The sequence below is a fragment of the Coptis chinensis genome, chromosome 7 (assembly GCF_015680905.1).
Source record: "Coptis chinensis isolate HL-2020 chromosome 7, ASM1568090v1, whole genome shotgun sequence".
NCBI lineage: Eukaryota > Viridiplantae > Streptophyta > Magnoliopsida > Ranunculales > Ranunculaceae > Coptis > Coptis chinensis.
The window spans coordinates 31,737,414-31,756,452 of NC_141462.1; the positions used below are offsets into that span (position 1 = coordinate 31,737,414).

At 35.6% G+C, this 19,039-nt stretch overlaps 1 long non-coding RNA gene across 1 annotated transcript; it reads right to left on the reverse strand.

The window, feature by feature from the left end:
• Positions 1-13,726: 13,726 nt before the first annotated feature.
• On the reverse strand, positions 13,727-17,761 carry LOC147487134 (uncharacterized). Its single transcript, XR_015201526.1, has 2 exons — positions 17,226-17,761; positions 13,727-14,919 (listed from the first exon to the last, which is right to left on the reverse strand). It is a non-coding gene; the product is annotated as an uncharacterized LOC147487134 (long non-coding RNA).
• Positions 17,762-19,039: the final 1,278 nt, after the last annotated feature.

Below are 19,039 nucleotides of genomic sequence, written 5' to 3' on the forward strand. Positions count from 1 at the left end.
GTGGCTAGGCTAATAAAACATAAACTAGGTTAAACTAAAGAGAAGAGGTAAGAGATCTAAATTATTCTAATTAATATGGGAGTGTTAGAATTTTGCCTTAGTCCTCTTTATATAGGAGAGGGCTAGGTTTACAATTTCTTGCATGGGCTTTGGAGCTATGTTTTGGGCCACTAAATCAAGCCCAAAACCTAATTACTTATGTCCAAAAAGGGTTTCTCTACTAGAAATTACTGCAACAGCCGTTTCGTCCACTTTTACTCTTTTGATTGGATCAAGGTTTATACCATTAGAAAGATCTTTCTGAGTCGGTCGTTTTGAAATATAATAGCCCCAATTCAAAGGTCTGAGTGTAAAGATACGGCTTGTGGAAGTTATATTGACTTTTATGCTCTATTTCTGCTTGCGTTGACTTTGACTTTTCAGCTTTGACTGTGCTTTAAAAAGGCTTTTTCTCCTTGAAACTTGGGCTTTAACCATAGAACTTATTAGCAACCAACTTTTGCTCCTTTCTCTTGCAAAAGTGACATATTTATTCACATAAATGACTCCAAGACTTGAAATACACAAAAGTACGTAAACAATAATAACTCTTATTTATTATAAACATAATTGGTTTATATGTAATGTTATTAAGGGGTTAAAACTACAATTTTGGGCTCTTATCAAACCACCCCCAAACAACATTTTGCTTGTCCTCAAGGAAAGATGAGAAATTAAAATAAGTGACAAAAAATGGAGTTCTACCTAATCTCGTTTCGCCGAATGCGATTGCTTTGATGACCATATGCAATAAGGTCTTAAACCACTAGGAATTCCCTAGTGGACGAGCTATAGCCTCGTGAGAGTTTTACAGAGAAGTTACTCACAAACTTCATTTATACTACAACGACTTAACAAATAAAATTAATGTTTCCTTATTTATTCTCAGATATATATACCTCTCACTAGCAATGAATAAAGAATAATCAATTCGAAACATAAGCTAATACATGCATAATAATCAATCATTTACGGATAAACATATATATAAAGAACTATGCTATGAAATGCAATAACAGATCCGTTTCTAAAACTTTGGAATAGCGTCCTTAAGTAGGTCCTCACAAATATGCCAAGACAAAAATACTCTGATTTTTCCACTCAAGTTTCGCTCACTCCAGTGTGCAGTGGGCACACTTTTCCTCACAATCTCAATGACTTACAAAGGAGCCGAGGTCGATCAAACACATCTACCACTTACTATCACACCAACCTATTCCTAATTGAGCTAGAGGACTTTAGTAGGTGTTGTGGGGATTAGGTGATGGTTTAAGAAGGAAGTAAATGGATATTCAAAAGGACAAGTCTGAGAAAATAGGGTCTTCATATTATGTAACTAGAGAAAACCTTGTTCTTACTTTTCTTCTACACTTTGTTTCCATCCTTAGCTTTTTTTTTTTGGCTTTTGACTCATTTGATTATGTTTTTAGAGTTCTAACTTTTTATTTTTTTATTTATTTATTTTCCTTGGATTAAAATTTTATTTTATTTTCTTATTTGAAGCAACTAACAAATTCTTGGTTTTCCACAGGTCTTTCTCTTTTATTTATTCCATTTCATCCTACTTCTTAGACTCATTAAAAAATGGGTAGGTTGATTTTATTTTTATTTTGTTTTTATAAAAGGGTAAAGGATTTGTGGTTTATGAAAAGGCTAATGAAAGGCTCAGAGGGGCGACTAGCGGAAAATAATTTATTATAGGTTTGAATTTTTGGCTATATCTATCCAAAAAGGGCCTAAATTCTCACTTAGGATATGGTATAATGATCAAGCAAGTGGATGTGTGATTTCTCTATTCGGAATTTACTTCCCTTTGTGTCATTACTCAGATATTTCACTCATATGAGGCTTTTAGACTATATTCTCACAGGATTTGTAGAATAAGTATTTTTGCATAGATTTCAGAAACTTACTGCCAATACAAACATTGATACTCGTGCAATATATTTATGGAAAGATGCAATGACTATTACCTACATATTAACCTAAGTTTCTAATAACTATTCTAATTTAAGAGCTAATGTGAAACTGCTAGACTACTATCATCACAGAAAAAGAAACAATACTAATATTCCTAAGTGCATAGTATAAATACTTTTTATTTATATTTTTAATTTTTAAAATTTTTTTACTAGAAAGCAAGTGCATATTATATATATATATATATATATATATATATATATATATATATATATATATATATATATATATATATATATATCCTAATAGGTGCCTTAAATTACGCGTGTTTCTATGCCACCCCCAAACAAAAACATATTTTTTTCTCAAAGTATAGAAATAAGAAGGATAGAAAATACTATAGAAACACGTGAAAATTTTAGAGTAACTGCAAAACAAATTTAGAATATACTAATATAGGTAAAGAAAAATAGACGCAACTCCTATATGAGTTCCACCCGTTATGGGAATAACAAGAATTAAATTGCTTAGGACATAAGCAGACACTAACTGAAAGTAAAACTTACCTTATATCCAGCACTACGCGTTGTCCTCCCCTCCTATAAAGAAGTGAAGTTCCTTTGTGTCCTACCAAGCCATGATAATCTGCCAGGTCTCACGCCATTTATCATCTACCTTTTCTATCCTATTAAGCGCCACTTGGTCGGATGGGGTGTAAAGGGCAACCCAATTAGGTTGTAGCCACCACCCTAGCCAAATCATAACACGAAAAGAGTGTACAATGCAATTGGTGGGTCGCATAATGTCAACCTCAACCCAATCCGTGAAACGGGTACATAACTCAGGAAAGAAACATAGCATTATGCGGCAAACCAAGGCAAACATAAGAAGGTACTTATGCTTCATACTATGGGCTCGTGCTAGACTAGACACTAAGGTCTGGGGAAGGTCATATAGCATACGTTCCTCAGCTAGAGCAAGGAAGACGTCACAAGTAGCGTTATTTACAGAAGAAAAACGCCAATCCTTTAAAATATTTAGCATAATAAAGAACATAGTAGTGCCTAAATTAAGGGACATGCTACCAAGGTGTCATGGTGTCATGGAAATACTCATAGGTGTAGATATACATATTATCAGCCATATAACCCAATGAGTTTTGGGCAGCAGGCATAGAAAGTCCAATAGCAAAGGCTAACAAAAACTTGCTTAAATCTATTGTTTTATCATCAATGGTGATAGGGAACACTTGTTCCCCATTTGGTCGATAAAAGAACCTACAATTATCATAGAAATAAGTAGTAAGTGCAGGAGAATAGTTTCATCAACACTTACCATTAGAGGCTACCATCTTGACTGCACAATCAAGTTGCAGAACCAGAACCCACAGGTGTCATTCTCAAGCAATTCTTCAAAGGACTACTCCAATATAATTTGAGGAGATTTCATAGCAAACAAACACACTACTGAACTCCTGGAAGTGACTGCAGAAAACCCTAGAAAAAAAGAACTGGAGGTATGTTGAAGTTAGGGCTTCTAAAACCAAAATAGAAATAACCGAGAGCATACGTAACAACAATTCTTTATGGTTTTAAACATGGAATCAAAATAGCAAACCTAATGCTTTTAACCCTTGATGTTGCACCAAACAACAATAGCTAAGTCTAGCTACACCATATTAGCAAGATGCTCATATAAATTATATTCCTTAAACGTTGCAATATTAATTCCAAAAACATGTGGATATGGCAAAATACAATGCTAAACACATAATGCCACCCCCAAACAAGTCGGACGGGTGGGGATTCATGAAAATTAGATAGCATGCTTGGACAAAAATTAAACCAACTTAAATTTCAAATAACAACCAACTTACATAATCCAATATTAACTACTTAACTAACAACTGGAAATAAAAATTCAACTAAAACAGGGAAATATTCTTAAAAATAATACAAAGGAACTAGCCACGAGATGAGGAAGGGCCAGAGCCATCCGTCCTATGTTGACAATGCTCACGCCTTCGAGTCAGCAGAGGATGAACCATCATGAGGTGGCAAGTGTTGTAGAACTTCTTCTTGAAACGTGCACTGTTGTTCCATTGAAACATCCATGGCTTCCCAATGCTCATTATTAGTATGAATGAGAGTCTCCATGTTAACCTGGAGATCCTGGTGACTATCACTGAGCAACTGAATATTTTGTTGAAGCTTATCTTGGTTACGGAGAATGGTAGCTTGCCTAGTTTGGATTGCCTCACAGAGGTCACTAAGAGAACGCTGGCCTGTACGAATCGTCTCATGCATACTGGTTATGGAGAGTTTGCAGACCACGATGAAGCAATGAGAAACGTGCTATCTCCGTATGTAGTAGCCCTTTCCAAAGCTCCTGCATCAAAACAGGCTGCATCTTCCTCCTCTTCCTCAAATTCCATCTCAGCAACCAAAACTTCAGGCATATTCCACTCCTTCTAAATACACTCCCGATAAATACGTGCATTCCCATGCAACTTTAACTTAATCTTACTAGACTCTGGAACACATCCCGAAAACAACATAATCTTTGTGATCAATGCAGGGAAAGCTATGGTAAGTTGACCAACTGTTATAATCTCATTCAATAAAAATTTGAGGATGCAAAACCCATACCTTCTATTCTGAAGGGTCCAGAGAATGTGTAGACAACTCAAATTGATGTCACTAGCTTTTGTGGTGCCAATAACATTCCTGCAAACCCACTGAGCCACTGCCAGTTGGTTTCTTCTCAAAGACGTCTGACGAACACAATGCGACCCAGAATTGTAACATCCTTCCAACACTGTCTCCATCATTAGCGAACCTATACCCCCGAGCAGAGATTCCTGCATGGTGATTACGATGTCTCGTTCCTCAATGCCCGTAACCTCAGCCAACACTGCTGTAGTCAACTCCTTACGACTACCATTCACATCCAGAAAAATCCTACGACTACTAATCTCCCTCTTCTTGTAAAATGCAAGCACCAAATCAGTGTAATAAAAATCCTAAGTAGAATACCACAACCCTTCCCACTTCCTAATACGCATCTCGATATCGAAGAAGGGTGAAAACTGTGCACTGGAAAAAACTTGTTTGGGAAGAATTTTTGGGGTTTTAGGAGCCATTGAGATCTGGAATTAGAAATTGTGGTGATGGGTAAGGTGTGGGAGAAGAAAAAAAATAACTCGGTTGAAATTTGGGGGGTAGCTGTGTGGTGGTAAGGGCACGGGAGCGCTCAAGATGGCTTATATATGAGGGTGTGCACGCTCTATGTTTTTCTTTGGTTAGGCGGTGTTCGTGAGTGTGGAGGCGAGGAAGAGAAAGGAAAAAAAATGCATGGTTTTTTAAAATAGGGAGTCACGTACATGGCACATGACCTGGTAGGGTTTTAATTTTTGGGCCCAAGCCTAAAACAAATTTGTAATACCCATCCTGTCCTATGCCTCGTATAACTGAAAACTAAAATTTCTGATTCGTTAACAGTCCGATTTTGGTGAATGAGCTATGAAAATGATCAGCAGAGAAAATGCAATCCAATGATCTATAAAAAAAAACTTAAATCTAATCGTGGTTGACATATAAAGAGATGGAAAACTCCTTATAATGCGTGAATGGTATAAGTTATGTGATTGAAAGAAATCTAGATTCATAGATAGTGTCAACCCGAATCAAAGTATGACTAAACGACATAAACAACAAGAATAGAAAGTTGAGCGATCAAGAATGGAAAAACCAAACACCCCACCCCCAAGCAAATTTTTGAAAACAAGGTTTAGAAAATTTGTTTAAAAACGTGAGACTTTTAAAGTCAGATTCCCGAGACTTACTAGACTAATGTTTATTGGATTTTAATATTTTTTTACTTTTTATGAATAAGGTTTAATATAAAAGAAAACAATAAAGCAATAAGGACGTAAATCACTCTATAAAGAAACACGACTCAAAAACGAGAAAACATGCAAGAGTGGAAATCATGAATCACGTTACATGTGGACTTAGGATCTGGTACTTACAGCCGCACACTCCAAAGGGAGGGCCCGATTATCTTAATGGTGCACTTACCAATATATATGGAAATTCAATAAAGTACACCAAACATCAAAGGTCAGTCGTCATAGACAGGTTCTTGTAAAAGGATATTCTCCACATCTAGGGACCTTAACTCGTGAAAATGTTTTAAACGTTAGCCATTGACTTGAAAGGTACTGCTGTCTTTGGGATTTACCAAGGTGATTGCCCCATTAGTTTTTAATTTCCCTGGGAAAATATGCAAACGTGAGTTGTAAAGTAAAACTTTTTGACCAACTACAAACTCTTACGCGTAAAATCTATTTATCATGAATACGTTTTATGTTAGCTTTATAATCCTTTGCGAGATCATAAGAATTGCTACAGATTTCTTCAAGTTCATTCAATTACAATTTGCACTTGACACCCGCCTCATCAATATTGAAGTTCAGGCTTTTTATAGCCCACATAGCACGGTGCTCCAATTCAACGGGCAAGCGACAAGGTTTTTCAAACACAAGTCTAAAGGGAGACATTCCTATAGGAGTTTTAAAAGCTATCCGATACACCCAAAAGGCATCTGTTAGATGTTTAGACCAATCTTTCCGATCAGGATTGATTGTCGTTTCTAATATTTTTGTAATTTCCCTATTAGAGACTTCTACTTGGCCACTAGTTTGGGGATGATAAGGAGTTGCCACCTTATGGGTAACTCCGTATTTCTTAACTAAATAAGTAATAACTCTATTGTAAAAATGCGTTCCGCCATCACTGATGATGGCTTTAGGGATGCCAAAATGGGAGAAAATGTATTCTTTAACAAAAGACACAACTGTCGTATGGTCATTACTACGGCAAGCCATGGCCTTTATCCATTTGGAAACGTAGTCTACGACAACAAGAATATAAATAAAACCGTGGAAACAGGAAAAGGACCGATGAAATCAATGCTCCATACATAAAAAAATTCTACTACCATAATGGGATTTAAAGGCATCATATTACGTTTAGTGATACGCCCAAGTTGTTGGCAACGAACACATGTTTTGCAGTGTACTTGGGCATCTTTAAAAAGGGTAGGCCAATAAAAACCACACTGAAGAATTTTAGTTGCCATTTTCATACCACTAAAATGGCCACCACATGCTTTGTCATGGCAGAAGGATAAAACCTCATTATATTCCTACTGGGGAATACAATGGCGAATAATCTGATTCGCACAATATTTAAAAAGGTAGGGCTCATCCCAGTAGTATAGCTTAACTCTGACCAAAAATGTCTTATTTTTATTTTTTGACCAAACATCAGGAATAATATCAGAAGCTAAAAAATTCACAATGTCGGCATACCAAGGTGCAGAAAAAATAGAATAAAGGTGCTCATCAGGAAAAGAATCAGGTATGGACTCAGAGTCACTATCACTGTCATTGGTTAGTCTAGATAAGTGATCGGCAACCACATTTTCGACCCCTCGTTTATCCTTAATTTCTAAGGTAAACTCTTACAGGAGAAGGATCCATCGGATCAATCTCTGTTTAGCATCCTTCTTGGCGAGAATGTACCTAAGAGTTGCATGGTCAGTATACACTAAGGTCTTTGTACCAACCAAATAAGGATGGAACTTATCTAAAACATAAACCGCAACTAAAAATTCCTTTTCCGTAGTAGTATAATTTCTTTGAGCATCATTTAAAGTCTTACTAGCATAATAAATAATGGTGGACTTATCATCTAGGTTTTGGCCTAACACAGCACCAACAACATAATCGCTAGCGTCACACATAAGTTCAAAAGGTTTCGACCAATCGGGAGGCTGTAGGGGTGTAAAAAAAAACTGTTGATCCATCACCCAGTAGGCAAACCGTCTTTGACCTGCCACCCAAACCCGGACTGACTCAAAAGTAGGCCTGCCCCACCCCGCCCCCATTTCTATGTGGTATGGGTATGGGTGTAGGTATTGTCTTCCAACTCGACCAATCCAACCGCCCGACCCGCACCATTCCAAAAGCCATTTACTCCACCTGTTGACCCGCCCTAATGGTCAAATAGGACTGATGAACTGTAAACCAAAACTGGCAAGTGCCCAAGTCTTCTACTATATAATTAATGAAGTGGTATTATTCATTCATTTTGTCCAGTAACGGTGGAAATGTTTTAAGCTTTAGTTTTCGTTAATTATTTTGGGTGCGGGGATGGCAATGAGTTGTCACCAATAGTGAGCTTCTTCATTTACACAGACACTTTTCTCATTTCATTTGGTTGAGTCGCTTTGACTGTAGTCAGTATTCACATTGAAGATCTGGAGCCTTGGTATTATTCGAGTAGGATTTGGTTCATCTGGAGTGGATTTAAACGGACTTGGAATATATGCAACAAATAAATGGGATCACATATTAATTTGTTTTGATTTAGAAGATGACGGTGCAGTTGTATATTAACCTGTTTTGATGTATATGGGTGTTTTTCTATTTTTTCTCTTATTTTTTTAAGAAAGATGGGTGGAGAAGATGTTGTTTACCCATTTTAGAAAACCGACCCGTTATCTGACCCATTATCAGCCACAAGACCTGCCCCAACAAGTTGGGTGACGGTATGAACCTTGACACTTTGACCTGCCACTCCGGAGACTGGCCGGACTTTCAACCCCTCGCCCGCCCCTCCCTGTCATTGTTTAACCTACAGTTGACCTGACCCACCCCGTTTTACACTCCTAGGAGGCTGTATAATCGGTGCAGATGTTAAAGCGGCTTTTAATATTTCAAAAGCCTGTTTGCAGTCATAATTGAAATCAAATATGACATCTTTTAAAAGCAGATTAGTTAAAGGCCTAGCTAATTTTGAAAAATCCTTGATAAAACGCCTATAGAAACCTGCATGGCCTAAAAAGGCTCTAATATCATGGAAAGTCCGTGGTATAGGTAGAGATGCTATTTTATCTAATTTGGGCTTATCTACTTCTATTCCGTCACTAGATACAATATGACCTAGAACTATTCCTCTTTTAACCATAAAATGACATTTTTCCCAATTTAAAATCAGATTCTTTTCCTCACATTGTGTCAACACCTTAGAAAGGTTAGACAGACAATCACTGAAAGAGTTTGCATAAATAGAAAAATCATCTATGAAAACTTCCATATAGTGCTCTACCATGTCACTAAAGATATGAAACATACACCGCTGGAAGGTACCAGGAGCATTACAAAAGCCAAAAGGCATCTGTTTATAGGCATATAGTGCTCTACCATGTCACTAAAGATATGAAACATACACCGCTGGAAGGTACCAGGAGCATTACAAAGGCCAAAAGGCATCTGTTTATAGGCATATGTTCCAAAAGGACATGAATGTATTCTTGTCTTGGTTGTCAGGATCAATAATGATCTAAAAATAGCCAGAGTAGCCATCTAAAAAGCAGTAAAACACATGTCCAGCTAGATGTTTGAGCATATGATCTATAAAAGGTAAAGGAAAGTGATCCTTTCGTGCCACGACGTTTAAGCATATGTAGTCAATACAGATCCTCCATTTCATCGGAACTCGTGTGGAAACATATTCACCAGTAGCATTACGCACAATGGTAACACCAGATTTCTTAAGAACTACGTGAATGGGGCACTATCGGAGAAGGGATATATGATACCCGCATCGAGTAACCGTAAGACTTCTTCCCTGACCACCTCTTTCATGGCTGATAAAATATAAATAGTTTTCTCTATGCTAATAATAATTTGATTTACTGCTAGGAATAGAAAACTTGTTATTATACTATTAGATCAAAGTTTACTATCAAGTATCATGCAATATTATGGAGTAAAGAATTCGTTCCACTCCTAGTTGTTTAGACGTAATAGTTCACTAGTTTTAACAATTCTATGTATATCCGTGAGAGCAATGGATTGTGATTTTACTAATATGATAAAAATAACTAATTACGAAGATTTTAAATGGGAAGAAGGGATTAGGGGGATTTGATTCTACCTAGATAAATTCCTAATATGCTAGTGTAGATTATTGGAACCTTAACCAACAAAGATTAAGTATTTGATCCCTAACTATTCATGGTATCTCTAACCAACTAATAATTAACATGAGAGGAAGTTTAACCCATTCTCATGGTGAATAAACTAACCTCTATATTGAAACTCTTTAATTAAGCAATAAATCTAACTAACACATTAAGTCTTCATCAAAGCTTCATCAAACCCCTCTAATAGAGGTTTAGCTAAGATTCTTTAGAATATCATTAATAGAAGAAGAAGAAAACATCATGAAAACAATAACAATAACTTGGTTTTATTAATGGAGGCTAGGGTTTAGAACTAATAATTAGGTTATACTAAAGAGAGAGAGAAAAACTAATTTAATTAAGAGAGTTCTAATTAATGGGAATGAATCTAAAAACTAAAAACTATATATTTTGAGTTATGCCTTAGTCCTCTTTATATAGGAGAGGGCTAAGTTTACAATTTCATGCATGGGTTTTGGAGCTATGTTTTGGGCCATTAAATCAAGCCCAAAACCTAATTACTTAAGTCCAAAAAGGGTTTCTCTACTGGAAATTACTGCAACACTCTTTTTGTCCACTTTTACTCCTCTGAATGGATCAAGGCTAAGACCTTTAGAAATTTCTTTCCGATCCGATCGTTTTGACATATAGTAGGTCAAATTCCAAGGTCTGAGTCCAAAGATACGGCCTGCGGAAGTTCTGTTGACTTTTATGCTCTATTTGTGCCCGCGTTGACTTGGACTTTTCAGCTTTGACTGGACTTTAAAAAGGCTTTTTCTCCTTAAAATTTGGCCTTTAATCATAGAACTTCTTAGCAACCAACTTTTGCTTATTTCTCTTGCAAAAATGTCATATTTCTTCAAATATTTGACTCCAATACCTGAAATACACAAAAGCACGTAAACAGTACTAACTCTTATTTATTATATACATAATTGGTCTAAATGTAACATTATTAAGGGGTTAAAACTACAATTTTGGGCTCTTATCAAACCACCCTCAAACAGCATTTTGCTTGTCCTCAAGCAAATATGAGAAATTAAAATAAGTGACCAAAAATGGAGTTTTTAACTAATCTCGTTTCGCCGAGTGCGATTGCATAAGGCAATAAGGCCTTAAACCACTAGATACCCTAGTGGACAATTTATAGCTTCATGAGAGTTTTCCAGAGAAGGTACTCACAAACTTCATCTATACTACAACGACTAAGAAATAAAAATTAATATTTCCTTATTTATCCTCAGATATCTATACATCTCACTAGCAATGAATACAAAATAATCAATTGGAAACCTAAGCTAATACGTGCATAATAATCAATCATCTACGGATAAACACATATATAATGAACTATGCTATGAAATGCAATAACATGTCTGTTTCTGAAACTTTGGAATATCGTCCTTAAGTAGGTCCTCACATATATGTCAAGACAAAAATACTTTGATTTTTCCACTCAAGTTTCGCTCACTCCAGTGTGTAGTGGGCTCACTTTACCTTACAATCTCAATGACGTACAAGGAAGCCGAAGTCGATCAAACACATCTGCCACTTACTATCACACTAACCTAACGACTAAGAAATAAAAATTAATGTTTCCTTATTTATCCTCAGATATCTATACATCTCACTAGCAATGAATACAAAATAATCAATTGGAAACCTAAGTTAATACGTGCATAATAATCAATCATCTACGGATAAACACATATATAATGAACTATGCTATGAAATGCAATAACATGTCTGTTTCTAAAACTTTGGAATAGCGTCCTTAAGTAGGTCCTCACATATATGTCAAGACAAAAATACTTTGATTTTTCCACTCAAGTTTCGCTCACTCCAGTGTGTAGTGGGCTCACTTTACCTTACAATCTCAATGACGTACAAGGAAGCCGAAGTCGATCAAACACATCTGCCACTTACTATCACACTAACCTATTCCTAATTGAGCTAGATGTCTTTATTAGGTGTTGTTGGGATTAGGTGATGGTTTAAGAAGGAAGAAAATGGATATTCAAAAGGACAAGTCTGAGAAAATAGGGTCTTCATATTATGTAACTAGAGAAAACCTTGTTCTTACTTTTCTTCTACACTTTGTTTCCATCCTTAGCTATTTTTTTTTTGCTTTTGACTCATTTGATTATGTTTTTGGAGTTCTAACTTTTTATTTTTTTTATTTATTTTTTCTTTTCTTTGGATGGAAACTTTATTTTCTTTTCTTATTTGAAGCAACTAACAAATTCTTGGTGTTCCACAGGTCTTTCACTTTTCTTTTATTTTCATCTCTATTCTTAGACTCATTTAAAAATGGGTAGGCTGATTTTTATTTTGTTTTGTTTCTTATAAAAGGGTAAAGGATTTGTGGTTTATGAAAAGGCTAAAGAAAGGCTCAGAGGGGCGACTAGCGAAAAATAATTTCATATATGTTTAAATTTCTGGCTATATCGATCCAAAAAGGGCATAAATTCTTGCTTAGGATATGGTATAGTGATCAATCAAGTGGACGTGTAATTTCTCTATTCGGAATTTACTTCTCTCTTGTGTCATTATTCAAATATTTCACTCATATAAGGCTTTTAGGCTATATTCTCACAGGTTTGGTAGAATAAGAATACTAGCCTAGATTTCATAAAGTTACTGTCAATACAAACATAGATGCTCATGCAATATATTTATATAACGATGCAATGAGTATTACCTACATATTAACCTAAATTTCTATAAACTATTCTAATTTAAGAGCTAACGTGAAATTTCTAGACTAATATCATCATGGAGAAAGAAACAGTACCAATATTCCTAAGTATATAGTATAAATACTTATTATTTATATAATTTTTAGATTTTTTTTACTAGAAAACAAGTGCATATTATACATATACATATCCTAATAGGTGCGTTAAATTATGCGTGTTTCTATGCCACCCCCAAACAAAAACATTCTTTCTCCTCAAAATATAGAAATAAGAAGGATAGGAAATACCATAGAAACGCGTGAAAATTTTAGAACACCTGCAATACAAATTTAGAACATACTAATATAGATAAATAAAAACAGACGCAACTCTACATGAGTTTCACCCATTATGGGAATAACAAAAATTAAATTGCTTGGGACATAAGCAGACACTAACAAAAAGTAAAACTTATCTCATATCTATCATTTAAGCGTTGTCCTCCTCTTCAATAAAGAAGTGAGGTTCCTTTGCATCCTGCCAGGCCATGATAATTTGCCAGGCCTTATGCCATGTATCATCAACCCTACAACAGAAGGGCTTATCTGCAACGCCATATACCATTGTTAAAAGTCTTGAAAAGCAATGCAATAAACCAATTGCAACGCCAAAGATGGCGTCTCAAAGGTGCTGCTAACAAGTGGGTCACAAAAACTAAATTGCAATGCAAAATAGGGCATTGCAAAAGCTTCCAATCTTTTGCAACGCCATTGGTCATTGCTACTACTCTATCCTCGTTGCTACTTCTATTTTTAAAATTTAATTGATTTTGAAAATATTTCAATTTTTTTAGCAACGACTGGTGTTGCAATAGATAATTTGTAACAACACATCTGGCAAAAGGTGTCCCTTTAGCTACGCTCTAAGGCATTGCAAATAGAAACTTTTTAGCTACACTTTGTTTGTTGCAAAAGGTATAGATGTCTCCACGTTTTTTATTTGTAGATTGTGTCAAATACAACTTACGGTAAATACAAACCCATATCAATTTACAATTATTATAACAAAATATATTAATTTCATTAACTAAGATCAAACATTACAAAAGTATTTCACACAACCACATGGGTCTTTGCTAATACACCGTCTTACAAAAATCTCACAACTATCAACTTATTTAGGCAAATTTCTTAAAAACTAGAACTTAGCAAAATCAACAAATGTGCATTTTCTTCAAATTTGAACACCATCCATCCAAGATAGTATTCTTCGTTAATCATGACATTTGATCGATCAATCTGGTACATTAAAAAACAGAAAAGAAAGAGAGACATAAGAAAGTAATTAAATACAGTAAAGCTAAAAAGTACAATAGTATGCAATGCAAATATATTTTCAACAAGTGCGTCAAACACTCAAACCTATGGACCTAAGATGCGGTAACACAACTACAGCAACCCGTCATAATTGGCCTGCACATGTGCTCAACTGCATTGATGCCACAAAAATACCAAGCAAATCCCAACTTAAAAATTTATGAGTATCATGAGAAGTAAAAACGAAAGTGCACCGTAACATGTGAATACAAAGTACATATCACCAGAAGAGAAAATCCACGACAAAGAAAGATCAAACCGGACAACATAAAAAATCTCTCAACTTCTCAAAACAAGTCCCTCCCTGTTCCAAATAAATCCCTACAACCAGAAAACAGTTGGAACTTGGAGTTTTCAATGAAAATGTTAGCCACTAGAACAATTTATTTAAACTTAAGAACTACAGATGTACCCAACTATAACAAGTACTCTTAAACTTCTAACGAACCTACAACGAGCAAATCATGGCAATAAACATAGATTGAACCAAACTGAGAAGAGTCTAAATACCCAAATCCAACAGTTATAGATGGGCAAAAATCGTCTAAATTCTCAACCCTTAAATATTATTTTTATATGCGTAATATGTAATAATTGATTTAGACATAAAACCCATCGCCAATTAAAAACAATAAGTAATAACATACTCTTTTAGGGGAAAAAAACATAACTTAAAGAAAAACAATTAGTAATGTTCATTAGATTGCAACGAGTCAAGCATAGAGACTACAATAAGTCTAAGAACCAAAATGACTACAACAGAACCGAATGGTCAATGGAGGCAACTTACATAGCTCATTACAATATTTTAAATAGCTCGTAGCAACAACTCGAGAGATAAGAGACCTCCAAATGGTGTAGTGTACCATCACCTTCCCCAGGAAGAAAAAGTACACGATAAACTTTCGTTAAATTTGAACAAACTATAAAAAGAAACCTTCTCTTTGAATAAATCACAAAAAGTTTGATATTAGAACAATAAATCAATTGATGAAAGACTATAGAAGCAACAACAAGAATGATGGAAGAAAAAATCATCTAGAAATCCATTAGATTAGAACTTATGTTATGAGCATCATAAAAACCACGGTAACTAGTCATTAGTCACTCACCTGATATTAACCAATCCATGTCCACCATGCATGGTAATTTGAAAGTACATCAATAAGAGCATCTATCTAATAAAACATAATGGTGTGGGCCCCCACACCCACCTATTTACCTTTGGATCTAAAATATGACTTGGCAAATCCAAAGGATGGTGGGGAGTGGATAGGTTATTAAGAAACAACAAGAGAAGTGAATCAAGAAGCAACAAAGTCAACAAAAGCTGCTATATAGGCTGGGCTTATGTTGGCGTTCTGGGCTGGGCTTATGTTGGGTCGGATGGGCTGGGTTTTGAAACAGTGTCGTTAACAACTTCCACCTCATAAGGTGATATTTGGTCATACCACCCCCTCACCATAGCCACTAGATTGTTTTTTTGGGGTGAGTTAACAAAATTTTTGTGGTGAGTTTAAAAATATTTCTCACCTCACCCACTCCACCCAAAAAAAGTGTGGATTGTTTTTGGGTTGAATTTTTATGGACTGTTGGGCTCTGGAAACATGAGTAGAGGGGAGGGGGCGGATGTGAATGCAACCGGGCACACGATATCGTGCCGGCTGTAACGGAGGGGGCGGATGCGCGATATGATGTGCAAACGGGCGGGATATACTGTGCATACCGCACCGGGGATATCATGATCCGTGGTCGTCTGACGGGGGCGGATGTGCGTCGGGGGCGGCGCCGCGTGATCTGCGCGCCACGGAGGCGGAGGCGGATGCGTTATTTATCGCCGGCGGCTGTATGGTATCCGTGGTCGCACGACACGAAAGCAAATACTAGTTCCTCTACAAATCAAATAAGAAGACAAAAAAATCAATGTCCCTCATATATTTTGGACTAATTATTCAAAGGAAAGAGAGGATCATCGGCAATATATATTTTTTATTGAAGAGGATCACACCCGATATGAATATTAGTTATATTTGTGATTAATTACAAATGGGTATTATGAAGCACAAGATTTTAACACCCAATACCTCACTGATTCTACTGAGAATATCACTAAATGATATGCTAAGGGTGCAAACATTTGATAACTATACTTCAATTTAAAAAATATATATTTGAAACCAGTACAAAAAGAAAAATAGAATGGCTAGTTTACCAGAATGACATCCCCAATAGAAACAGAGGATGTATTAGCCCATGAATGTAGCCCTTTGACTTAATAGTTGAAAGGTAAGAGGTAACCTCATTTATCTTCAGGAAGAGTTAAATGACAAACTTGAATTGGCCTAGGTTCAATAAAAATAGGGAAAACCAATTCATAAGTAAATTTGTGATGACCAAAATAAAAGAAAACACCTCTGGCTCATACTGAACCAAAGTGGTGTCAGAAAAATCTTGGCTCTTTGTTGCATCTTGAAAGTGTTATTTTCATGCTTAACAAAAACAAGAAAAACAGTAAGTAAGACAAGTATATAATGTTAGGACTGCATGGACTAGATGATACTAAAACATGTAAACTTGCACTAATACAACAAATATCCGAAATACTACTAGTTCAAGATGTATAACAGTACTGGTAAGGCAATAAAGTGGTCACGATGGTAGCTATAAATATGTTATGTAATAATTTTAACAATCACTGTTCTTGCTGGTGAGTTTCATATCCGAAGCCACCTAGCTCCCTTTCCCAACCACATGATTTAAAACCAAGTCTTCTATGTCATCAGCTAGAGAGTATAAAATAGAAATAGCCCTTTAGGTGGCATCCTGAGCACTTACTTTCTTTGTGAATGTTGTGTTTTAAAGTTGTATTTTTCAAGTTAGAACTTCCAAGAACTACATATACTCTGCACAAAATGGGGTTTCTCCTATACACTAAAACATTGCCAATAAAAAAAAATATCAAAGGACACAAAATCTCAAACACACACACACACACACACACACACACAAAGAAGTAGTCAATCAATCAGAAATCATAACATTATAAACTATTTCTAGAACACTTACTAGTTAATACCAGCAGAGTCACACCAGCCTTTCTTGGCATGGATACATACATTACATGTATAAGCACATATCAACTAACACAATTAAAGTGACAAGACCATATTGATGTTACCTGAGGAACCAAAAGATCCATCACTCAGCAGTCCGCAGTCAGTATTTATACAAGCCTTATATGATAGAGGGAACGTGAAACACCCATCACTCAACAATCAGTAGATAGTAAACATAATGGGATTGATTAAACTTTTCACAGTCCATTACAAATATATCAAGTGTATCCCACTACACACATTACAGACAAGAAAATAAAAGATCAAATATTTGAGGATGCAATAGAATTCAAAATGTAGATTCAATGCAAAGAAAAAAAAAGACGAATACTTGAATCAGTTGTCGACGGTCGATGCAACCAAATCCAACGAAAAATAAGACTACCTAAAGAAACACATTCAAAATTCAATAATTATAGACCTAATAAAAGAGATTGAACCAACCTGAGAAGAGATTAAAAGTCCAAAATCTAACAGTTATAGGCCAGTTTAATAAAGACTGAAGGAGTATAAACTGTGAAATCAAATGAATGCTTAAAAGAATTACAGTAAACAAGTAAAACAAATTATTGATTTAAAAGAATAACCAAAAAGGAATATTTAACTAAAAAGTGTTTATTAGTGAAAAAAAACTTTTTTTGAAAAATAAATGTGTTTGGTTTCTATTTAAAAAAATAGTTTTTTCATCCAAAAACACTTTTGGTCCCAAAAACTTGTTTTATGATAATTAGGTAAAATTTTCTTTTTAAGTTAAAAAACTATTTTTCTTTGAAGGAAAACACTTTGGAGCTAAAGGCAAATGAACTCCCGGATGTTTTAGACTTTTAGTGATTTATCAAAATATATCGAGAAACATAGTGTGAAATCTGATTTGATAAAAAAAAAAAAAGATAACCCAAACATGTTTATTTGAAAAAATACTTTTTCATAAAAGTGTTTTTAAGAAAAAATCTTTTTTGAAAAATGAGAACCAAACACCCACTAAAGAATCAAAAGCCCCAAGAAAAAAAAAAATAAATCGAAAAAAGAATAATAAACCAACCTGAAAATTGAAGCTTCGCCGATGGTGGAGTAACACAAAAATAAAATGAAACCAACCTTTCCAAAGATTAAGGAATGGGTTAACAAGAGAGAGAGAAATCGTCAGTTTACCGCGATGGTTGTCGGTGGAAATGGGGTGGCGGTGGTTTTGAAGGGCAAGTCAGAGAAAAAGAAAGTCTTTAAGGGCTTCACTTTTTAGTTTTTAGTGTTTAGCACGAGCGCTAACATTAAAAATAGGCCCTCCCATTAGTTCCAATTCCAAAAATTAGCACCCACCCAATACAAAGCCCATTAGCAACCCAACTCTCGTCACAACAAAGGCTACTAAATTAAATATAGCCATTCATAAAAATATACTCTGTTGTAGTGTTACTAACCTGTTAAGTGTTACTCGGTCTGATGGGGTGTAAGGGGCAACCTAATGAGGTTGTAGCCTCCATTCCAGCCAAGTCATAGCATAAAAAGATCGTATAATGCAATTGGTGGGTCACATAATATCAACCCCAACCCAATCCGTGTAGCGGAATGTGAAATCAGGAAAGAAACATACCATAATGCAGCAAGCCAAGACATGCATAAGAAGGTACTTATGATTCATATTATGGGTTCGTGCTAAACTGGACACTAAGGTCTGAGGAATGTCATATAGCATACGTCCCTCAGCTAAAGCAAGGAAGACGTCACCGGCGGTGTTATTCGCAGAAAGAAACCGCCATTCTCCTAAGATGTTCAACATGATAAAAAAACATGATAGTGCCTACGTTAAGGGACACGCTACCAAGGGCTACATTAAGATGCCCTTGGTCCTCTACATGAAAAATCCCCGCCCCATAAG